The 27,082-nt window shown below is 30.3% G+C and overlaps 1 protein-coding gene and 2 long non-coding RNA genes across 9 annotated transcripts in view; 1 reads left to right on the forward strand and 2 right to left on the reverse strand.

Moving 5' to 3' along the window:
- Window positions 1-27,082, forward strand: part of LOC145936196 (paired box protein Pax-6) — a 128,594-nt gene that overhangs the window by 94,756 nt on the left and 6,756 nt on the right. The window lies entirely within an intron of this gene.
- Window positions 21,762-25,230, reverse strand: LOC145936203 (uncharacterized). 2 transcript variants are annotated; one of them, XR_014425338.1, is made up of 4 exons: window positions 24,883-25,230; window positions 24,363-24,542; window positions 24,102-24,285; window positions 21,762-22,218 (listed from the first exon to the last, which is right to left on the reverse strand). It is a non-coding gene; the product is annotated as an uncharacterized LOC145936203 (long non-coding RNA). The 2 variants fall into 2 exon arrangements; XR_014425339.1 differs by lacking the exon at window positions 21,762-22,218 and adding an exon at window positions 23,897-23,938.
- On the reverse strand, window positions 22,735-23,869 carry LOC145936204 (uncharacterized). Of its 2 annotated transcripts, none has more exons than XR_014425341.1 (3): window positions 23,742-23,869; window positions 22,889-23,626; window positions 22,735-22,817 (listed from the first exon to the last, which is right to left on the reverse strand). It is a non-coding gene; the product is annotated as an uncharacterized LOC145936204 (long non-coding RNA). The 2 variants fall into 2 exon arrangements; XR_014425340.1 differs by having other exon boundaries at window positions 22,889-23,629; window positions 23,742-23,860.

Genomic DNA, 27,082 nt, shown 5'->3' on the forward strand with positions numbered 1-27,082 from the left:
CAATATTTTAAGACGAGCCAAAAATTCATCGATTATACATTTTAATAGTACATTTATTACAGAATCTTTTGGTACCAAGCAGACAACAGCGTACAAATTTTTTAATACGATAAACATAAAATAAAGATGCGTCGCACAGGGTCCGCGTCAAAAAAGTATTGATTTCTAATATTTTAAGACGAGCCAAAAATTCATCGATTATACATTTTAATAGTACATTGATTACAGAATCTTTTGGTACCAAACAGACACCAGCGTACAAATTTTTTAACTTGATATACATAAAATAAGATTGCGTCGCATGGGATCAGCGGTAAAAAAGTATGGATTTCTAATATTTAAAGACGAGCCAAAAATTCATCGATTATACATTTTAATAGTACATTGATTACAGAATCTTTTGGTACCAAGCAGACAACAGCGTACAAATTTTTTAACTTGATATACATAAAATAATGTTGCGTCGCATAGGGTCAGCGGTAAAAAGTATCGATTTCCAATATATTAAGACGAGCCAAAAATTCATCGATTATACATTTTAATAGTACATTGATTACAGAATCTTTTGGTACCAAGCAGACAACAGCGTACAAATTTTTTAATACGATAAACATAAAATAAGGATGCGTCGCACAGGGTCCGCGTCAAAAAAGTATCGATTTCTAATATTTTAAGACGAGCCAAAAATTCATCGATTATACATTTTAATAGTACATTTATTACAGAATCTTTTGGTACCAAACAGACACCAGCGTACAAATTTTTTAACTTGATATACTTAAAATAATGTTGCGTTGCATAGGGTCAGCGTTAAAAAGTATCGATTTCCAATATTTTAAGACGAGCCAAAAATTCATCGATTATACATTTTAATAGTACATTGATTACAGAATCTTTTGGTACCAAACAGACACCAGCGTACAAATTTTTTAATACGATAAACATAAAATAAAGATGCGTCGCACAGGGTCCGCGTCAAAAAAGTATCGTTTTCTAATATTTTAAGACGAGCCAAAAATTCATCGATTATACATTTTAATAGTACATTGATTACAGAATCTTTTGGTACCAAACAGACACCAGCGTACAAATTTTTTAACTTGATTTACATAAAATAAGATTGCGTCGCATGGTATCAGCGGTAAAAAGTATCGATTTCTAATATTTAAAGAGGAGCCAAAAATTCATCGATTATACATTTTAATAGTACATTGATTACATAATCATTTGGTACCAAACAGACAACAGCGTACAAATTTTATAATACGATAAACATAAAATAAAGATGCGTCGCACAGGGTCCGCGTCAAAAAAGTATCGATTTCTAATATTTTAAGACGAGCCAAAAATTCATCGATTATACATTTTAATAGTACATTTATTACAGAATCTTTTGGTACCAAGCAGACAACAGCGTACAAATTTTTTAATACGATAAACATAAAATAAGGATGCGTCGCACAGGGTCCGCGTCAAAAAAGTATCGATTTCTAATATTTTAAGACGAGCCAAAAATTCATCGATTATACATTTTAATAGTACATTTATTACAGAATCTTTTGGTACCAAACAGACACCAGCGTACAAATTTTTTAACTTGATATACTTAAAATAATGTTGCGTTGCATAGGGTCAGCGTTAAAAAGTATCGATTTCCAATATTTTAAGACGAGCCAAAAATTCATCGATTATACATTTTAATAGTACATTGATTACAGAATCTTTTGGTACCAAACAGACACCAGCGTACAAATTTTTTAATACGATAAACATAAAATAAAGATGCGTCGCACAGGGTCCGCGTCAAAAAAGTATCGTTTTCTAATATTTTAAGACGAGCCAAAAATTCATCGATTATACATTTTAATAGTACATTGATTACAGAATCTTTTGGTACCAAACAGACACCAGCGTACAAATTTTTTAACTTGATTTACATAAAATAAGATTGCGTCGCATGGTATCAGCGGTAAAAAGTATCGATTTCTAATATTTAAAGAGGAGCCAAAAATTCATCGATTATACATTTTAATAGTACATTGATTACATAATCATTTGGTACCAAACAGACAACAGCGTACAAATTTTATAATACGATAAACATAAAATAAAGATGCGTCGCACAGGGTCCGCGTCAAAAAAGTATCGATTTCTAATATTTTAAGACGAGCCAAAAATTCATCGATTATACATTTTAATAGTACATTTATTACAGAATCTTTTGGTACCAAGCAGACAACAGCGTACAAATTTTTTAATACGATAAACATAAAATAAGGATGCGTCGCACAGGGTCCGCGTCAAAAAAGTATCGATTTCTAATATTTTAAGACGAGCCAAAAATTCATCGATTATACATTTTAATAGTACATTTATTACAGAATCTTTTGGTACCAAACAGACACCAGCGTACAAATTTTTTAACTTGATATACTTAAAATAATGTTGCGTTGCATAGAGTCAGCGTTAAAAAGTATCGATTTCCAATATTTTAAGACGAGCCAAAAATTCATCGATTATACATTTTAATAGTACATTGATTACAGAATCTTTTGGTACCAAACAGACATCAGCGTACAAATTTTTTAACTTGATATACTTAAAATAATGTTGCGTCGCATGGTATCAGCGGTAAAAAGTATCGATTTCCAATATTTTAAGACGAGCCGAAAATTCATCGATTATACATTTTAATAGTACATTGATTACAGAATCTTTTGGTACCATGCAGACACCAGCGTACAAATTTTTTAATACGATAAACATAAAATAATTTTGCGTCGCATAGGGTCAGCGGTAAAAAGTATCGATTTCCAATATTTTAAGACGAGCCAAAAATTCATCGATTATACATTTTAATAGTACATTGATTACAGAATCTTTTGGTACCAAGCAGACAACAGCGTACAAATTTTTTAATACGATAAACATAAAATAAGATTGCGTCGCATGGGATCAGCGGTAAAAAAGTATCGATTTCTAATATTTAAAGACGAGCCAAAATTTCATCGATTATACATTTTAATAGTACATTGATTACAGAATCTTTTGGTACCAAACAGACACCAGCGTACAAATTTTTTAACTTGATATACATAAAATAAGATTGCGTCGCATGGTATCAGCGGTAAAAAGTATCGATTTCCAATATTTTAAGACGAGCCAAAAATTCATCGATTATACATTTTAATAGTACATTTATTACAGAATCATTTGGTACCAAGCAGACAACAGCGTACAAACTTTTTCATTTGCTATACATAAATTAAGGATGCGTCGCATGGGATCAGCGGTAAAAAAGTATTGATTTCTAATATTTAAAGAGGAGCCAAAAATTCATCGATTATACATTTTAATAGTACATTGATTACATAATCATTTGGTACCAAACAGACAACAGCGTACAAATTTTATAATACGATAAACATAAAATAAAGATGCGTCGCACAGGGTCCGCGTCAAAAAAGTATCGATTTCTAATATTTTAAGACGAGCCAAAAATTCATCGATTATACATTTTAATAGTACATTGATTACAGAATCTTTTGGTACCAAACAGACACCAGCGTACAAATTTTTTAACTTGATTTACATAAAATAAGATTGCGTCGCATGGTATCAGCGGTAAAAAGTATCGATTTCCAATATTTTAAGACGAGCCAAAAATTCATCGATTATACATTTTAATAGTACATTTATTACAGAATCTTTTGGTACCAAGCAGACAACAGCGTACAAATTTTTTAATACGATAAACATAAAATAAAGATGCGTCGCACAGGGTCCGCGTCAAAAAAGTATCGATTTCTAATATTTTAAGACGAGCCAAAAATTCATCGATTATACATTTTAATAGTACATTGATTACAGAATCTTTTGGTACCAAACAGACACCAGCGTACAAATTTTTTAACTTGATATACATAAAATAAGATTGCGTCGCATGGGATCAGCGGTAAAAAAGTATGGATTTCTAATATTTAAAGACGAGCCAAAAATTCATCGATTATACATTTTAATAGTACATTGATTACAGAATCTTTTGGTACCAAGCAGACAACAGCGTACAAATTTTTTAACTTGATATACATAAAATAATGTTGCGTCGCATAGGGTCAGCGGTAAAAAGTATCGATTTCCAATATATTAAGACGAGCCAAAAATTCATCGATTATACATTTTAATAGTACATTGATTACAGAATCTTTTGGTACCAAGCAGACAACAGCGTACAAATTTTTTAATACGATAAACATAAAATAAGGATGCGTCGCACAGGGTCCGCGTCAAAAAAGTATCGATTTCTAATATTTTAAGACGAGCCAAAAATTCATCGATTATACATTTTAATAGTACATTTATTACAGAATCTTTTGGTACCAAACAGACACCAGCGTACAAATTTTTTAACTTGATATACTTAAAATAATGTTGCGTTGCATAGGGTCAGCGTTAAAAAGTATCGATTTCCAATATTTTAAGACGAGCCAAAAATTCATCGATTATACATTTTAATAGTACATTGATTACAGAATCTTTTGGTACCAAACAGACACCAGCGTACAAATTTTTTAATACGATAAACATAAAATAAAGATGCGTCGCACAGGGTCCGCGTCAAAAAAGTATCGTTTTCTAATATTTTAAGACGAGCCAAAAATTCATCGATTATACATTTTAATAGTACATTGATTACAGAATCTTTTGGTACCAAACAGACACCAGCGTACAAATTTTTTAACTTGATTTACATAAAATAAGATTGCGTCGCATGGTATCAGCGGTAAAAAGTATCGATTTCTAATATTTAAAGAGGAGCCAAAAATTCATCGATTATACATTTTAATAGTACATTGATTACATAATCATTTGGTACCAAACAGACAACAGCGTACAAATTTTATAATACGATAAACATAAAATAAAGATGCGTCGCACAGGGTCCGCGTCAAAAAAGTATCGATTTCTAATATTTTAAGACGAGCCAAAAATTCATCGATTATACATTTTAATAGTACATTTATTACAGAATCTTTTGGTACCAAGCAGACAACAGCGTACAAATTTTTTAATACGATAAACATAAAATAAGGATGCGTCGCACAGGGTCCGCGTCAAAAAAGTATCGATTTCTAATATTTTAAGACGAGCCAAAAATTCATCGATTATACATTTTAATAGTACATTTATTACAGAATCTTTTGGTACCAAACAGACACCAGCGTACAAATTTTTTAACTTGATATACTTAAAATAATGTTGCGTTGCATAGGGTCAGCGTTAAAAAGTATCGATTTCCAATATTTTAAGACGAGCCAAAAATTCATCGATTATACATTTTAATAGTACATTGATTACAGAATCTTTTGGTACCAAACAGACACCAGCGTACAAATTTTTTAATACGATAAACATAAAATAAAGATGCGTCGCACAGGGTCCGCGTCAAAAAAGTATCGTTTTCTAATATTTTAAGACGAGCCAAAAATTCATCGATTATACATTTTAATAGTACATTGATTACAGAATCTTTTGGTACCAAACAGACACCAGCGTACAAATTTTTTAACTTGATTTACATAAAATAAGATTGCGTCGCATGGTATCAGCGGTAAAAAGTATCGATTTCTAATATTTAAAGAGGAGCCAAAAATTCATCGATTATACATTTTAATAGTACATTGATTACATAATCATTTGGTACCAAACAGACAACAGCGTACAAATTTTATAATACGATAAACATAAAATAAAGATGCGTCGCACAGGGTCCGCGTCAAAAAAGTATCGATTTCTAATATTTTAAGACGAGCCAAAAATTCATCGATTATACATTTTAATAGTACATTTATTACAGAATCTTTTGGTACCAAGCAGACAACAGCGTACAAATTTTTTAATACGATAAACATAAAATAAGGATGCGTCGCACAGGGTCCGCGTCAAAAAAGTATCGATTTCTAATATTTTAAGACGAGCCAAAAATTCATCGATTATACATTTTAATAGTACATTTATTACAGAATCTTTTGGTACCAAACAGACACCAGCGTACAAATTTTTTAACTTGATATACTTAAAATAATGTTGCGTTGCATAGAGTCAGCGTTAAAAAGTATCGATTTCCAATATTTTAAGACGAGCCAAAAATTCATCGATTATACATTTTAATAGTACATTGATTACAGAATCTTTTGGTACCAAACAGACATCAGCGTACAAATTTTTTAACTTGATATACTTAAAATAATGTTGCGTCGCATGGTATCAGCGGTAAAAAGTATCGATTTCCAATATTTTAAGACGAGCCGAAAATTCATCGATTATACATTTTAATAGTACATTGATTACAGAATCTTTTGGTACCATGCAGACACCAGCGTACAAATTTTTTAATACGATAAACATAAAATAATTTTGCGTCGCATAGGGTCAGCGGTAAAAAGTATCGATTTCCAATATTTTAAGACGAGCCAAAAATTCATCGATTATACATTTTAATAGTACATTGATTACAGAATCTTTTGGTACCAAGCAGACAACAGCGTACAAATTTTTTAATACGATAAACATAAAATAAGATTGCGTCGCATGGGATCAGCGGTAAAAAAGTATCGATTTCTAATATTTAAAGACGAGCCAAAATTTCATCGATTATACATTTTAATAGTACATTGATTACAGAATCTTTTGGTACCAAACAGACACCAGCGTACAAATTTTTTAACTTGATATACATAAAATAAGATTGCGTCGCATGGTATCAGCGGTAAAAAGTATCGATTTCCAATATTTTAAGACGAGCCAAAAATTCATCGATTATACATTTTAATAGTACATTTATTACAGAATCATTTGGTACCAAGCAGACAACAGCGTACAAACTTTTTCATTTGCTATACATAAATTAAGGATGCGTCGCATGGGATCAGCGGTAAAAAAGTATTGATTTCTAATATTTAAAGAGGAGCCAAAAATTCATCGATTATACATTTTAATAGTACATTGATTACATATTCATTTGGTACCAAACAGACAACAGCGTACAAATTTTATAATACGATAAACATAAAATAAAGATGCGTCGCACAGGGTCCGCGTCAAAAAAGTATCGATTTCTAATATTTTAAGACGAGCCAAAAATTCATCGATTATACATTTTAATAGTACATTGATTACAGAATCTTTTGGTACCAAACAGACACCAGCGTACAAATTTTTTAATACGATAAACATAAAATAAAGATGCGTCGCACAGGGTCCGCGTCAAAAAAGTATCGATTTCTAATATTTTAAGACGAGCCAAAAATTCATCGATTATACATTTTAATAGTACATTGATTACAGAATCTTTTGGTACCAAACAGACATCAGCGTACAAATTTTTTAACTTGATATACTTAAAATAATGTTGCGTCGCATGGTATCAGCGGTAAAAAGTATCGATTTCCAATATTTTAAGACGAGCCAAAAATTCGTCGATTATACATTTTAATAGTACATTTATTACAGAATCTTTTGGTACCAAGCAGACAACAGCGTATAAATTTTTTAATACGATAAACATAAAATAAGGATGCGTCGCACAGGGTCCGCGTCAAAAAAGTATCGATTTCTAATATTTTAAGACGAGCCAAAAATTCATCGATTATACATTTTAATAGTACATTTATTACAGAATCATTTGGTACCAAGCAGACAACAGCGTACAAACTTTTTCATTTGCTATACATAAATTAAGGATGCGTCGCATGGGATCAGCGGTAAAAAAGTATTGATTTCTAATATTTAAAGAGGAGCCAAAAATTCATCGATTATACATTTTAATAGTACATTGATTACATAATCATTTGGTACCAAACAGACAACAGCGTACAAATTTTATAATACGATAAACATAAAATAAAGATGCGTCGCACAGGGTCCGCGTCAAAAAAGTATCGATTTCTAATATTTTAAGACGAGCCAAAAATTCATCGATTATACATTTTAATAGTACATTGATTACAGAATCTTTTGGTACCAAACAGACACCAGCGTACAAATTTTTTAATACGATAAACATAAAATAAAGATGCGTCGCACAGGGTCCGCGTCAAAAAAGTATCGATTTCTAATATTTTAAGACGAGCCAAAAATTCATCGATTATACATTTTAATAGTACATTGATTACAGAATCTTTTGGTACCAAACAGACACCAGCGTACAAATTTTTTAACTTGATTTACATAAAATAAGATTGCGTCGCATGGTATCAGCGGTAAAAAGTATCGATTTCCAATATTTTAAGACGAGCCAAAAATTCATCGATTATACATTTTAATAGTACATTTATTACAGAATCTTTTGGTACCAAGCAGACAACAGCGTACAAATTTTTTAATACGATAAACATAAAATAAAGATGCGTCGCACAGGGTCCGCGTCAAAAAAGTATCGATTTCTAATATTTTAAGACGAGCCAAAAATTCATCGATTATACATTTTAATAGTACATTGATTACAGAATCTTTTGGTACCAAACAGACACCAGCGTACAAATTTTTTAACTTGATATACATAAAATAAGATTGCGTCGCATGGGATCAGCGGTAAAAAAGTATCGATTTCTAATATTTAAAGACGAGCCAAAAATTCATCGATTATACATTTTAATAGTACATTGATTACAGAATCTTTTGGTACCAAGCAGACAACAGCGTACAAATTTTTTAACTTGATATACATAAAATAATGTTGCGTCGCATAGGGTCAGCGGTAAAAAGTATCGATTTCCAATATATTAAGACGAGCCAAAAATTCATCGATTATACATTTTAATAGTACATTGATTACAGAATCTTTTGGTACCAAACAGACACCAGCGTACAAATTTTTTAACTTGATTTACATAAAATAAGATTACGTCGCATGGTATCAGCGGTAAAAAGTATCGATTTCTAATATTTAAAGAGGAGCCAAAAATTCATCGATTATACATTTTAATAGTACATTGATTACATAATCATTTGGTACCAAACAGACAACAGCGTACAAATTTTATAATACGATAAACATAAAATAAAGATGCGTCGCACAGGGTCCGCGTCAAAAAAGTATCGATTTCTAATATTTTAAGACGAGCCAAAAATTCATCGATTATACATTTTAATAGTACATTTATTACAGAATCTTTTGGTACCAAGCAGACAACAGCGTACAAATTTTTTAATACGATAAACATAAAATAAGGATGCGTCGCACAGGGTCCGCGTCAAAAAAGTATCGATTTCTAATATTTTAAGACGAGCCAAAAATTCATCGATTATACATTTTAATAGTACATTTATTACAGAATCTTTTGGTACCAAACAGACACCAGCGTACAAATTTTTTAACTTGATATACTTAAAATAATGTTGCGTTGCATAGGGTCAGCGTTAAAAAGTATCGATTTCCAATATTTTAAGACGAGCCAAAAATTCATCGATTATACATTTTAATAGTACATTGATTACAGAATCTTTTGGTACCAAACAGACACCAGCGTACAAATTTTTTAATACGATAAACATAAAATAAAGATGCGTCGCACAGGGTCCGCGTCAAAAAAGTATCGTTTTCTAATATTTTAAGACGAGCCAAAAATTCATCGATTATACATTTTAATAGTACATTGATTACAGAATCTTTTGGTACCAAACAGACACCAGCGTACAAATTTTTTAACTTGATTTACATAAAATAAGATTGCGTCGCATGGTATCAGCGGTAAAAAGTATCGATTTCTAATATTTAAAGAGGAGCCAAAAATTCATCGATTATACATTTTAATAGTACATTGATTACATAATCATTTGGTACCAAACAGACAACAGCGTACAAATTTTATAATACGATAAACATAAAATAAAGATGCGTCGCACAGGGTCCGCGTCAAAAAAGTATCGATTTCTAATATTTTAAGACGAGCCAAAAATTCATCGATTATACATTTTAATAGTACATTTATTACAGAATCTTTTGGTACCAAGCAGACAACAGCGTACAAATTTTTTAATACGATAAACATAAAATAAGGATGCGTCGCACAGGGTCCGCGTCAAAAAAGTATCGATTTCTAATATTTTAAGACGAGCCAAAAATTCATCGATTATACATTTTAATAGTACATTTATTACAGAATCTTTTGGTACCAAACAGACACCAGCGTACAAATTTTTTAACTTGATATACTTAAAATAATGTTGCGTTGCATAGGGTCAGCGTTAAAAAGTATCGATTTCCAATATTTTAAGACGAGCCAAAAATTCATCGATTATACATTTTAATAGTACATTGATTACAGAATCTTTTGGTACCAAACAGACATCAGCGTACAAATTTTTTAACTTGATATACTTAAAATAATGTTGCGTCGCATGGTATCAGCGGTAAAAAGTATCGATTTCCAATATTTTAAGACGAGCCGAAAATTCATCGATTATACATTTTAATAGTACATTGATTACAGAATCTTTTGGTACCATGCAGACACCAGCGTACAAATTTTTTAATACGATAAACATAAAATAATTTTGCGTCGCATAGGGTCAGCGGTAAAAAGTATCGATTTCCAATATTTTAAGACGAGCCAAAAATTCATCGATTATACATTTTAATAGTACATTGATTACAGAATCTTTTGGTACCAAGCAGACAACAGCGTACAAATTTTTTAATACGATAAACATAAAATAAGATTGCGTCGCATGGGATCAGCGGTAAAAAAGTATCGATTTCTAATATTTAAAGACGAGCCAAAATTTCATCGATTATACATTTTAATAGTACATTGATTACAGAATCTTTTGGTACCAAACAGACACCAGCGTACAAATTTTTTAACTTGATATACATAAAATAAGATTGCGTCGCATGGTATCAGCGGTAAAAAGTATCGATTTCCAATATTTTAAGACGAGCCAAAAATTCATCGATTATACATTTTAATAGTACATTTATTACAGAATCATTTGGTACCAAGCAGACAACAGCGTACAAACTTTTTCATTTGCTATACATAAATTAAGGATGCGTCGCATGGGATCAGCGGTAAAAAAGTATTGATTTCTAATATTTAAAGAGGAGCCAAAAATTCATCGATTATACATTTTAATAGTACATTGATTACATAATCATTTGGTACCAAACAGACAACAGCGTACAAATTTTATAATACGATAAACATAAAATAAAGATGCGTCGCACAGGGTCCGCGTCAAAAAAGTATCGATTTCTAATATTTTAAGACGAGCCAAAAATTCATCGATTATACATTTTAATAGTACATTGATTACAGAATCTTTTGGTACCAAGCAGACAACAGCGTACAAATTTTTTAATACGATAAACATAAAATAAGGATGCGTCGCATAGGGTCCGCGTCAAAAAAGTATCGATTTCTAATATTTTAAGACGAGCCAAAAATTCATCGATTATACATTTTAATAGTACATTTATTACAGAATCTTTTGGTACCAAACAGACACCAGCGTACAAATTTTTTAACTTGATATACTTAAAATAATGTTGCGTTGCATAGGGTCAGCGTTAAAAAGTATCGATTTCCAATATTTTAAGACGAGCCAAAAATTCATCGATTATACATTTTAATAGTACATTGATTACAGAATCTTTTGGTACCAAACAGACACCAGCGTACAAATTTTTTAATACGATAAACATAAAATAAAGATGCGTCGCACAGGGTCCGCGTCAAAAAAGTATCGTTTTCTAATATTTTAAGACGAGCCAAAAATTCATCGATTATACATTTTAATAGTACATTGATTACAGAATCTTTTGGTACCAAACAGACACCAGCGTACAAATTTTTTAACTTGATTTACATAAAATAAGATTGCGTCGCATGGTATCAGCGGTAAAAAGTATCGATTTCTAATATTTAAAGAGGAGCCAAAAATTCATCGATTATACATTTTAATAGTACATTGATTACATAATCATTTGGTACCAAACAGACAACAGCGTACAAATTTTATAATACGATAAACATAAAATAAAGATGCGTCGCACAGGGTCCGCGTCAAAAAAGTATCGATTTCTAATATTTTAAGACGAGCCAAAAATTCATCGATTATACATTTTAATAGTACATTTATTACAGAATCTTTTGGTACCAAGCAGACAACAGCGTACAAATTTTTTAATACGATAAACATAAAATAAGGATGCGTCGCACAGGGTCCGCGTCAAAAAAGTATCGATTTCTAATATTTTAAGACGAGCCAAAAATTCATCGATTATACATTTTAATAGTACATTGATTACAGAATCTTTTGGTACCAAACAGACACCAGCGTACAAATTTTTTAACTTGATATACTTAAAATAATGTTGCGTCGCATGGTATCAGCGGTAAAAAGTATCGATTTCCAATATTTTAAGACGAGCCAAAAATTCGTCGATTATACATTTTAATAGTACATTTATTACAGAATCTTTTGGTACCAAGCAGACAACAGCGTACAAATTTTTTAATACGATAAACATAAAATAAGGATGCGTCGCACAGGGTCCGCGTCAAAAAAGTATCGATTTCTAATATTTTAAGACGAGCCAAAAATTCATCGATTATACATTTTAATAGTACATTTATTACAGAATCATTTGGTACCAAGCAGACAACAGCGTACAAACTTTTTCATTTGCTATACATAAATTAAGGATGCGTCGCATGGGATCAGCGGTAAAAAAGTATCGATTTCTAATATTTAAAGAGGAGCCAAAAATTCATCGATTATACATTTTAATAGTACATTGATTACATAATCATTTGGTACCAAACAGACAACAGCGTACAAATTTTATAATACGATAAACATAAAATAAAGATGCGTCGCACAGGGTCCGCGTCAAAAAAGTATCGATTTCTAATATTTTAAGACGAGCCAAAAATTCATCGATTATACATTTTAATAGTACATTGATTACAGAATCTTTTGGTACCAAACAGACACCAGCGTACAAATTTTTTAATACGATAAACATAAAATAAAGATGCGTCGCACAGGGTCCGCGTCAAAAAAGTATCGTTTTCTAATATTTTAAGACGAGCCAAAAATTCATCGATTATACATTTTAATAGTACATTGATTACAGAATCTTTTGGTACCAAACAGACACCAGCGTACAAATTTTTTAACTTGATTTACATAAAATAAGATTGCGTCGCATGGTATCAGCGGTAAAAAGTATCGATTTCCAATATTTTAAGACGAGCCAAAAATTCATCGATTATACATTTTAATAGTACATTTATTACAGAATCTTTTGGTACCAAGCAGACAACAGCGTACAAATTTTATAATACGATAAACATAAAATAAAGATGCGTCGCACAGGGTCCGCGTCAAAAAAGTATCGATTTCTAATATTTTAAGACGAGCCAAAAATTCATCGATTATACATTTTAATAGTACATTTATTACAGAATCTTTTGGTACCAAGCAGACAACAGCGTACAAATTTTTTAATACGATAAACATAAAATAAGGATGCGTCGCACAGGGTCCGCGTCAAAAAAGTATCGATTTCTAATATTTTAAGACGAGCCAAAAATTCATCGATTATACATTTTAATAGTACATTTATTACAGAATCTTTTGGTACCAAACAGACACCAGCGTACAAATTTTTTAACTTGATATACTTAAAATAATGTTGCGTTGCATAGGGTCAGCGTTAAAAAGTATCGATTTCCAATATTTTAAGACGAGCCAAAAATTCATCGATTATACATTTTAATAGTACATTGATTACAGAATCTTTTGGTACCAAACAGACATCAGCGTACAAATTTTTTAACTTGATATACTTAAAATAATGTTGCGTCGCATGGTATCAGCGGTAAAAAGTATCGATTTCCAATATTTTAAGACGAGCCGAAAATTCATCGATTATACATTTTAATAGTACATTGATTACAGAATCTTTTGGTACCATGCAGACACCAGCGTACAAATTTTTTAATACGATAAACATAAAATAATTTTGCGTCGCATAGGGTCAGCGGTAAAAAGTATCGATTTCCAATATTTTAAGACGAGCCAAAAATTCATCGATTATACATTTTAATAGTACATTGATTACAGAATCTTTTGGTACCAAGCAGACAACAGCGTACAAATTTTTTAATACGATAAACATAAAATAAGATTGCGTCGCATGGGATCAGCGGTAAAAAAGTATCGATTTCTAATATTTAAAGACGAGCCAAAATTTCATCGATTATACATTTTAATAGTACATTGATTACAGAATCTTTTGGTACCAAACAGACACCAGCGTACAAATTTTTTAACTTGATATACATAAAATAAGATTGCGTCGCATGGTATCAGCGGTAAAAAGTATCGATTTCCAATATTTTAAGACGAGCCAAAAATTCATCGATTATACATTTTAATAGTACATTTATTACAGAATCATTTGGTACCAAGCAGACAACAGCGTACAAACTTTTTCATTTGCTATACATAAATTAAGGATGCGTCGCATGGGATCAGCGGTAAAAAAGTATTGATTTCTAATATTTAAAGAGGAGCCAAAAATTCATCGATTATACATTTTAATAGTACATTGATTACATAATCATTTGGTACCAAACAGACAACAGCGTACAAATTTTATAATACGATAAACATAAAATAAAGATGCGTCGCACAGGGTCCGCGTCAAAAAAGTATCGATTTCTAATATTTTAAGACGAGCCAAAAATTCATCGATTATACATTTTAATAGTACATTGATTACAGAATCTTTTGGTACCAAGCAGACAACAGCGTACAAATTTTTTAATACGATAAACATAAAATAAGGATGCGTCGCATAGGGTCCGCGTCAAAAAAGTATCGATTTCTAATATTTTAAGACGAGCCAAAAATTCATCGATTATACATTTTAATAGTACATTTATTACAGAATCTTTTGGTACCAAACAGACACCAGCGTACAAATTTTTTAACTTGATATACTTAAAATAATGTTGCGTTGCATAGGGTCAGCGTTAAAAAGTATCGATTTCCAATATTTTAAGACGAGCCAAAAATTCATCGATTATACATTTTAATAGTACATTGATTACAGAATCTTTTGGTACCAAACAGACACCAGCGTACAAATTTTTTAATACGATAAACATAAAATAAAGATGCGTCGCACAGGGTCCGCGTCAAAAAAGTATCGTTTTCTAATATTTTAAGACGAGCCAAAAATTCATCGATTATACATTTTAATAGTACATTGATTACAGAATCTTTTGGTACCAAACAGACACCAGCGTACAAATTTTTTAACTTGATTTACATAAAATAAGATTGCGTCGCATGGTATCAGCGGTAAAAAGTATCGATTTCTAATATTTAAAGAGGAGCCAAAAATTCATCGATTATACATTTTAATAGTACATTGATTACATAATCATTTGGTACCAAACAGACAACAGCGTACAAATTTTATAATACGATAAACATAAAATAAAGATGCGTCGCACAGGGTCCGCGTCAAAAAAGTATCGATTTCTAATATTTTAAGACGAGCCAAAAATTCATCGATTATACATTTTAATAGTACATTTATTACAGAATCTTTTGGTACCAAGCAGACAACAGCGTACAAATTTTTTAATACGATAAACATAAAATAAGGATGCGTCGCACAGGGTCCGCGTCAAAAAAGTATCGATTTCTAATATTTTAAGACGAGCCAAAAATTCATCGATTATACATTTTAATAGTACATTGATTACAGAATCTTTTGGTACCAAACAGACACCAGCGTACAAATTTTTTAACTTGATATACTTAAAATAATGTTGCGTCGCATGGTATCAGCGGTAAAAAGTATCGATTTCCAATATTTTAAGACGAGCCAAAAATTCGTCGATTATACATTTTAATAGTACATTTATTACAGAATCTTTTGGTACCAAGCAGACAACAGCGTACAAATTTTTTAATACGATAAACATAAAATAAGGATGCGTCGCACAGGGTCCGCGTCAAAAAAGTATCGATTTCTAATATTTTAAGACGAGCCAAAAATTCATCGATTATACATTTTAATAGTACATTTATTACAGAATCATTTGGTACCAAGCAGACAACAGCGTACAAACTTTTTCATTTGCTATACATAAATTAAGGATGCGTCGCATGGGATCAGCGGTAAAAAAGTATCGATTTCTAATATTTAAAGAGGAGCCAAAAATTCATCGATTATACATTTTAATAGTACATTGATTACATAATCATTTGGTACCAAACAGACAACAGCGTACAAATTTTATAATACGATAAACATAAAATAAAGATGCGTCGCACAGGGTCCGCGTCAAAAAAGTATCGATTTCTAATATTTTAAGACGAGCCAAAAATTCATCGATTATACATTTTAATAGTACATTGATTACAGAATCTTTTGGTACCAAACAGACACCAGCGTACAAATTTTTTAATACGATAAACATAAAATAAAGATGCGTCGCACAGGGTCCGCGTCAAAAAAGTATCGTTTTCTAATATTTTAAGACGAGCCAAAAATTCATCGATTATACATTTTAATAGTACATTGATTACAGAATCTTTTGGTACCAAACAGACACCAGCGTACAAATTTTTTAACTTGATTTACATAAAATAAGATTGCGTCGCATGGTATCAGCGGTAAAAAGTATCGATTTCCAATATTTTAAGACGAGCCAAAAATTCATCGATTATACATTTTAATAGTACATTTATTACAGAATCTTTTGGTACCAAGCAGACAACAGCGTACAAATTTTATAATACGATAAACATAAAATAAAGATGCGTCGCACAGGGTCCGCGTCAAAAAAGTATCGATTTCTAATATTTTAAGACGAGCCAAAAATTCATCGATTATACATTTTAATAGTACATTTATTACAGAATCTTTTGGTACCAAGCAGACAACAGCGTACAAATTTTTTAATACGATAAACATAAAATAAGGATGCGTCGCACAGGGTCCGCGTCAAAAAAGTATCGATTTCTAATATTTTAAGACGAGCCAAAAATTCATCGATTATACATTTTAATAGTACATTTATTACAGAATCTTTTGGTACCAAACAGACACCAGCGTACAAATTTTTTAACTTGATATACTTAAAATAATGTTGCGTCGCATGGTATCAGCGGTAAAAAGTATCGATTTCCAATATTTTAAGACGAGCCAAAAATTCGTCGATTATACATTTTAATAGTACATTTATTACAGAATCTTTTGGTACCAAGCAGACAACAGCGTACAAATTTTTTAATACGATAAACATAAAATAAGGATGCGTCGCACAGGGTCCGCGTCAAAAAAGTATCGATTTCTAATATTTTAAGACGAGCCAAAAATTCATCGATTATACATTTTAATAGTACATTTATTACAGAATCATTTGGTACCAAGCAGACAACAGCGTACAAACTTTTTCATTTGCTATACATAAATTAAGGATGCGTCGCATGGGATCAGCGGTAAAAAAGTATCGATTTCTAATATTTAAAGAGGAGCCAAAAATTCATCGATTATACATTTTAATAGTACATTGATTACATAATCATTTGGTACCAAACAGACAACAGCGTACAAATTTTATAATACGATAAACATAAAATAAAGATGCGTCGCACAGGGTCCGCGTCAAAAAAGTATCGATTTCTAATATTTTAAGACGAGCCAAAAATTCATCGATTATACATTTTAATAGTACATTGATTACAGAATCTTTTGGTACCAAACAGACACCAGCGTACAAATTTTTTAATACGATAAACATAAAATAAAGATGCGTCGCACAGGGTCCGCGTCAAAAAAGTATCGTTTTCTAATATTTTAAGACGAGCCAAAAATTCATCGATTATACATTTTAATAGTACATTGATTACAGAATCTTTTGGTACCAAACAGACACCAGCGTACAAATTTTTTAACTTGATTTACATAAAATAAGATTGCGTCGCATGGTATCAGCGGTAAAAAGTATCGATTTCCAATATTTTAAGACGAGCCAAAAATTCATCGATTATACATTTTAATAGTACATTTATTACAGAATCTTTTGGTACCAAGCAGACAACAGCGTACAAATTTTATAATACGATAAACATAAAATAAAGATGCGTCGCACAGGGTCCGCGTCAAAAAAGTATCGATTTCTAATATTTTAAGACGAGCCAAAAATTCATCGATTATACATTTTAATAGTACATTTATTACAGAATCTTTTGGTACCAAGCAGACAACAGCGTACAAATTTTTTAATACGATAAACATAAAATAAGGATGCGTCGCACAGGGTCCGCGTCAAAAAAGTATCGATTTCTAATATTTTAAGACGAGCCAAAAATTCATCGATTATACATTTTAATAGTACATTTATTACAGAATCTTTTGGTACCAAACAGACACCAGCGTACAAATTTTTTAACTTGATATACTTAAAATAATGTTGCGTTGCATAGGGTCAGCGTTAAAAAGTATCGATTTCCAATATTTTAAGACGAGCCAAAAATTCATCGATTATACATTTTAATAGTACATTGATTACAGAATCTTTTGGTACCAAACAGACATCAGCGTACAAATTTTTTAACTTGATATACTTAAAATAATGTTGCGTCGCATGGTATCAGCGGTAAAAAGTATCGATTTCCAATATTTTAAGACGAGCCGAAAATTCATCGATTATACATTTTAATAGTACATTGATTACAGAATCTTTTGGTACCATGCAGACACCAGCGTACAAATTTTTTAATACGATAAACATAAAATAATTTTGCGTCGCATAGGGTCAGCGGTAAAAAGTATCGATTTCCAATATTTTAAGACGAGCCAAAAATTCATCGATTATACATTTTAATAGTACATTGATTACAGAATCTTTTGGTACCAAGCAGACAACAGCGTACAAATTTTTTAATACGATAAACATAAAATAAGATTGCGTCGCATGGGATCAGCGGTAAAAAAGTATCGATTTCTAATATTTAAAGACGAGCCAAAATTTCATCGATTATACATTTTAATAGTACATTGATTACAGAATCTTTTGGTACCAAACAGACACCAGCGTACAAATTTTTTAACTTGATATACATAAAATAAGATTGCGTCGCATGGTATCAGCGGTAAAAAGTATCGATTTCCAATATTTTAAGACGAGCCAAAAATTCATCGATTATACATTTTAATAGTACATTTATTACAGAATCATTTGGTACCAAGCAGACAACAGCGTACAAACTTTTTCATTTGCTATACATAAATTAAGGATGCGTCGCATGGGATCAGCGGTAAAAAAGTATTGATTTCTAATATTTAAAGAGGAGCCAAAAATTCATCGATTATACATTTTAATAGTACATTGATTACATAATCATTTGGTACCAAACAGACAACAGCGTACAAATTTTATAATACGATAAACATAAAATAAAGATGCGTCGCACAGGGTCCGCGTCAAAAAAGTATCGATTTCTAATATTTTAAGACGAGCCAAAAATTCATCGATTATACATTTTAATAGTACATTGATTACAGAATCTTTTGGTACCAAGCAGACAACAGCGTACAAATTTTTTAATACGATAAACATAAAATAAGGATGCGTCGCATAGGGTCCGCGTCAAAAAAGTATCGATTTCTAATATTTTAAGACGAGCCAAAAATTCATCGATTATACATTTTAATAGTACATTTATTACAGAATCTTTTGGTACCAAACAGACACCAGCGTACAAATTTTTTAACTTGATATACTTAAAATAATGTTGCGTTGCATAGGGTCAGCGTTAAAAAGTATCGATTTCCAATATTTTAAGACGAGCCAAAAATTCATCGATTATACATTTTAATAGTACATTGATTACAGAATCTTTTGGTACCAAACAGACACCAGCGTACAAATTTTTTAATACGATAAACATAAAATAAAGATGCGTCGCACAGGGTCCGCGTCAAAAAAGTATCGTTTTCTAATATTTTAAGACGAGCCAAAAATTCATCGATTATACATTTTAATAGTACATTGATTACAGAATCTTTTGGTACCAAACAGACACCAGCGTACAAATTTTTTAACTTGATTTACATAAAATAAGATTGCGTCGCATGGTATCAGCGGTAAAAAGTATCGATTTCTAATATTTAAAGAGGAGCCAAAAATTCATCGATTATACATTTTAATAGTACATTGATTACATAATCATTTGGTACCAAACAGACAACAGCGTACAAATTTTATAATACGATAAACATAAAATAAAGATGCGTCGCACAGGGTCCGCGTCAAAAAAGTATCGATTTCTAATATTTTAAGACGAGCCAAAAATTCATCGATTATACATTTTAATAGTACATTTATTACAGAATCTTTTGGTACCAAGCAGACAACAGCGTACAAATTTTTTAATACGATAAACATAAAATAAGGATGCGTCGCACAGGGTCCGCGTCAAAAAAGTATCGATTTCTAATATTTTAAGACGAGCCAAAAATTCATCGATTATACATTTTAATAGTACATTGATTACAGAATCTTTTGGTACCAAACAGACACCAGCGTACAAATTTTTTAACTTGATATACTTAAAATAATGTTGCGTCGCATGGTATCAGCGGTAAAAAGTATCGATTTCCAATATTTTAAGACGAGCCAAAAATTCGTCGATTATACATTTTAATAGTACATTTATTACAGAATCTTTTGGTACCAAGCAGACAACAGCGTACAAATTTTTTAATACGATAAACATAAAATAAGGATGCGTCGCACAGGGTCCGCGTCAAAAAAGTATCGATTTCTAATATTTTAAGACGAGCCAAAAATTCATCGATTATACATTTTAATAGTACATTTATTACAGAATCATTTGGTACCAAGCAGACAACAGCGTACAAACTTTTTCATTTGCTATACATAAATTAAGGATGCGTCGCATGGGATCAGCGGTAAAAAAGTATCGATTTCTAATATTTAAAGAGGAGCCAAAAATTCATCGATTATACATTTTAATAGTACATTGATTACATAATCATTTGGTACCAAACAGACAACAGCGTACAAATTTTATAATACGATAAACATAAAATAAAGATGCGTCGCACAGGGTCCGCGTCAAAAAAGTATCGATTTCTAATATTTTAAGACGAGCCAAAAATTCATCGATTATACATTTTAATAGTACATTGATTACAGAATCTTTTGGTACCAAACAGACACCAGCGTACAAATTTTTTAATACGATAAACATAAAATAAAGATGCGTCGCACAGGGTCCGCGTCAAAAAAGTATCGTTTTCTAATATTTTAAGACGAGCCAAAAATTCATCGATTATACATTTTAATAGTACATTGATTACAGAATCTTTTGGTACCAAACAGACACCAGCGTACAAATTTTTTAACTTGATTTACATAAAATAAGATTGCGTCGCATGGTATCAGCGGTAAAAAGTATCGATTTCCAATATTTTAAGACGAGCCAAAAATTCATCGATTATACATTTTAATAGTACATTTATTACAGAATCTTTTGGTACCAAGCAGACAACAGCGTACAAATTTTTTAATACGATAAACATAAAATAAAGATGCGTCGCACAGGGTCCGCGTCAAAAAAGTATCGATTTCTAATATTTTAAGACGAGCCAAAAATTCATCGATTATACATTTTAATAGTACATTGATTACAGAATCTTTTGGTACCAAACATACACCAGCGTACAAATTTTTTAACTTGATATACATAAAATAAGATTGCGTCGCATGGGATCAGCGGCTTAAAAATTTTAATTTTCGATATTTCAAAACGTGCAAAAAATTAATCTTATATACATTTTAACAGTACATTGTCTGCACGTTATCACGAGTTATGCGTAACTGCATGCATATATCGCGGTAATATATGTCGAAACTCATTTCTACTGCGCATTTCGTATGACAAAATCTGCATCACGATCATTTTACGATTGTTGATTGATTTTCGAAGGGAAAGAATAGTTTTCGGACTATTTTAAAAGTATGCTAAAGCCATCTGAAGTTATGTTTCATCAAAATATTTTTTTATCTAAAAATAGCACGCAATAATTTTTAGCGTGTATTTTCTCACCTTCGACGTCAAATTCCAACATGGCCGCAGCAAATGCCAAGGAACCTTAAAAAATTAAATAATATAAATAATATAAATAATAATATGTAAGATGTGATTTGCCAGTCGAATTTTTTTTTTTTTTAAAACAAGGTTAAGATTTTATTGACCAACACTGACTAAGACTAATTCTTATATTATAAGACTTTTTATTTGGGAATAATCTCAATTCGAGATTTATTTCCCGAATCCCCTATAACCTCCCTATAGAATTATAGGCGAGAAAAATATAGATCCGAAAGTCGCTGAATCGGGAATCGAACCCGAGACCTTTCGCTAGCCCAAATAAAAAGTCTTATAATATAAGAATTAGTCTTAGTCAGTGTTGGTCAATAAAATCTTAACCTTGTTTTAAAAAAAAAAAATATAAATAATATTTAAAACTTATTAATTATATTTAATAATATATTTTATAATTCTGAAAAAATACTACTTAATATTATATTCCTTCTTTCCTATTTCAGTCTTTTTCTCTCTTTCACCCTCTCTTTTATTTATTCTCTTTCTTATTTAATTTCAAATAAAACTTCCTCCTTTTTTCCTCTTCATTTTCCTTTATCTTTTTTTCTTTTCTTCTCTCTCTCTCCCTCTCTTTCTTTCTTTATCTATTAATAATATAATTAATAATATACAATTCATCTCTTTAACTTTAATAAAATATTTAAAAATAATTTACTTTATTTTATATTCCTTCTTCTCTCTTTTTCTATAATCTTTTTTTTCTCCCTCTCTTTTGCTTAATATTTCTCTTCTTTTATTTTAAATAAAGCTTTGTTTTCTTTTTTCTCTGTATTTCTATCTCCCTCTTTTTCTCTCTTTCTATTATTCTTTATCTATAAATGATAAAATTAATGATATAATTAATAATTATAATTCGTCTCCTATGCCCTTACACGACAAAATTAAAATAATTCAAATTAAAATGAATTGTACGCTGTGATTAGTGTGCTGTGATTGATCAAATCTGAAATTATGATGATTCTAATAAAATTTCAAATTTAACAAATCATAGCCACGGATCATTTTAAACTGAACATTTTAATTCTGTCACGAAAGTAGCCCATTTAACTTTAAATAAAATATTTAAAGGATTATTAAAATTACAATAATATTCGAACAATTAAAAAATTAATACCTAATAATTATTATAATCTGATATATTCCTTATTCTCTCTTTTCCTTCAATCATTTACCTTTTTTCTTTTATTCTCCATCTCTTCTTTAATTTTAAATAAAACTTTTCGCTTTTTTCTACTTTTCCTTTTTCTTTCTCTCTCCTTTATTCATTTTCACTCTCTTATTTCCTTTTCTTATATTTTAAATAAAACTTTCTTCTCTTTTTCTCCTTTTCTTTTTTCTCTCTTTTATTTCCACTCTTTTTCTCTTTAGTCTCTTTCTTTCTATTCTTCTATATCTACTAATAATATAATTAATAATATAATTTGTTTTCATTAAGAACTTTATAAATAAAACATTTTAAAAAACTATAATATTCAAATATTTAAAAAATCTAATAAAAATATTATTACCTAATTTTAAATTCATTCTTCTCTTTTTCTTTACCCTTTTTCACTCTTTCTTCCTATATTTTACTTATTCATCCTCTTTTCTAATTTTAAATAAAGCTTTCTACTCTTTTTTCTCTTCTTCCTTTTTTGACTCTTTTTTCTCTCTCTCTCTCTCTCTCTCTCTCTCTCTCTCTCTCTCTCATTCTTTCTATTCTTCTCTATTTATTAATAATATAATTAATAACATAATTAATAATTAATAATTAATAATTTGGTTCTTTTTTAACATTAATAAAATGAAACAAAAACAAATTAATTAAAAAGTTACTAAAATTATAATACTATTGAAACATTTAAACAATTCAATAAAAATTTTATTACTTAATATATTCCTTCTTCTCCCTTTTCCTTTTTCTTCTTTTCTTTTCTTCTTTCTCTTTTGCTTATTCATCCTCTTCTTTAATCTTAAATAAAGCTTTTTTTTCTACTCTCCCTTTATCTTTTTCTCTTTCTCTTCTTCTATTTTTGTCTATTAATAATATAATGCATCTCTCCTTTATATTAACTATAAATAAAATATTTTAAAAATTATTAAAGATATAATAATATTAAAACATTTAAAAAATTTAATAAAAATATTACCTAATATTATATTTTTTCTTCTCTCTTTTCCTTCAGTCATTCAATCAATCCTTTTTCTTTATTTCTTTTGCTTATTCTTTCTCTTCAATTTTAATTAAAAAGCCTTCTTCTCTTCTTCTCCTTTCTCTTTTTCTCTCTTTTTTTTCCTACTCTTTTTTCTCTCTTTCTATTCTTCTCTATCTATGAGTAATAAAATTAATGGTATAATTAAAAAAATAATTGGTCTTTTCTATAACTTTAAATAAAACATAAAAAAATTTATTAAAACTAATAATATTTAAACATTAACGAAGTAATATATAATTTAGTAATATTTTAATATTTTAATATTCTATAAGTAAATTAAATAATATTAATTATCAATAAAATTAAATAACATTAATAATATTTAACTATAGTACTTTATTAATAATATCTACACAACAATAACGCATAAAACTCTTGATAAAATAATGTAAATTGGATTAAATAATGCTTTATTTATTACATTTATAAAATATATATACTTTACTACACATACCTTTCTCTCTATTCTTTCCTACTTCCTCTTCCTCCTTTCTTCGTCTTCTTTATCTATATTTTCTTTAATTTAATTTAATGATATGTACACATAATATCATGTATATCATAATATAAACCACAATAATTGCATTCACAAATTGAATACACTATTAACCTCTCAATATATACATTTGAACTGTCAAAATGCGTATATACATTTGAACTGTCAAAATGCGTCGCTCAACCTTGACAGGCTTTTATCAATATGAAGTAATGTACAACGCAGCACACATCGAGATAACCAATCAGCATCGCGGAAAAGAGGCAACAATACTTGCGAGAATCGACTTAACATGCACTTTTTAGAAAAGGGATAAATTTATGAATTAATCGATCCTTTTCTCGATTTGAAAATTTTATTCCGAATTAAAATATTAATAGGAACTCGCAAAGTATTATTCAATTTAATAAAATAAAATCATTTTTATTTAAATATATAACATCATTAGTTTTATATCAGCTAAAAATTCTTCAGATCTTACGTCTAACAAAAATTATATTTCCGAATATATAGAAAAAAATTCACCAATAATTTAATAATCACGATATATTTATCACTGGGGATCGTCCAATGTGTTTGGAATATTATGAAAACGACGGTAGAAATTTTTGGTTGCCGGTTCACCTCGTCAATTCACCCCAACTTATACTTGCTCCGACGGCAAATCTCTTCCCCTTAAATGCTCGACGTTCGCGTCGAGTTTCGCATCGCTGTTAAACTCGCGAGCACACCGCGTAGAAACGATGAGCGCGATGGCAAAGACGAGATCCAGGAACCGCGAAGGCCCAAAGTTGCTCCTCGAGTTCCGGAAGGTTCGGAAGGGGCGAGAGGAGAAAGGAAATTGGGGGGGGGGAAGGAAGGGAAGGAGGATAAGGCGGTTTTAATTACCGCTTAAGACACCCTCGTAACGTTTACCCCGCGCCGTAGATACTGACGAAGGGCCGCCCCTAAAGATATCGTTTGCAGTACACGATTACGAAGGAGCAACCCGAGGCTGCCGGATGAGGAGGAGAAGGACATTGGAGAGGGATGGAAAGGGGGTTGGGGACCGGAGAATTTGTACGCCAACGTCGCACTCGATTCTCCTCAACACGCGGGGGAGGAAGTTCGAGGCAACCAACCCTACCGAGCCGCGAGAACTTTGCCGCTACTAGCGTGGCCGTCTGCCAGCTTCCTCGAGCGAATCACGTGGGGGAGGGAACGAAAGGGTGAGCCTGGGAGGATGTATCCTGGATTTTGCCGTTCATACGACAATTATTACAGACGTTTTCGTTACCCCCGAGCTCCGCCGACGCTTGTAATCTGATAACATATATGAAAAATGTGATATACTATTCTTATCTTTCGGCAATATTTACATCTGATCTCAACCATAACAGCTATTTCTGGTATCTGGGATTTTTTGGTTAACATTATATGTTTTTTTATCCCATAGAGTAATAATATATCAACAAATTAATATTTTATAAAATTAAATATTATTTATTCCCATCAAATATCTTTTAACATAATTATTTATCGTCACGATATAGTGATATATAGATATGCAATATGGAAAACAAAATCTACTAATAGACATTCAGTGATGGACACTTTTTAAATGCAAAATTACTGAAGACATGTGGATTTCGAAATAAAAGATTATTTAAAAATACAAATTTAAATAAATGCAAAAGGATGATAGAAGTACAAATATATAAGAAATAGCTATTTAAGAGGCAATGATTGAAATTATTCATTGAAATAATATTTCTGATAGAAATATCAGGAATTCTGATTTGAAATAGTATTTAAAATAATATTTGAAATTTTCAAACTTTTGCACAAATTATTTCAAATATTGTTTCTTATATATTTTCTCTCATATCTTATATATTTTTATTTCTGTCAAAAAATATTAATCACAGATAAGGCATTATAACATATTATTTATAATATATAACTATTTTTATTTTTATAATCTATTATTATTTTAATAATTTAATTAGCAAATTAACGTTTTATTAATATTTTTTAACAGAAATCAGCTGATTAAAGAGTTAATTTGCTAATTGAATTTTAAAATAAAAATATGTTATAAAAATTAAAATAATAATATGTTTTAAATAAAAGCTAAAGTACCTTAAACTCGATTAATATTTTTTGACAGTTATCAGCT

This window comes from Prenolepis imparis, unplaced genomic scaffold (assembly GCF_030444845.1).
Source record: "Prenolepis imparis isolate NDT839.2.m4 unplaced genomic scaffold, iyPreImpa1.0 SCAF_5, whole genome shotgun sequence".
Classification (NCBI taxonomy): domain Eukaryota; kingdom Metazoa; phylum Arthropoda; class Insecta; order Hymenoptera; family Formicidae; genus Prenolepis; species Prenolepis imparis.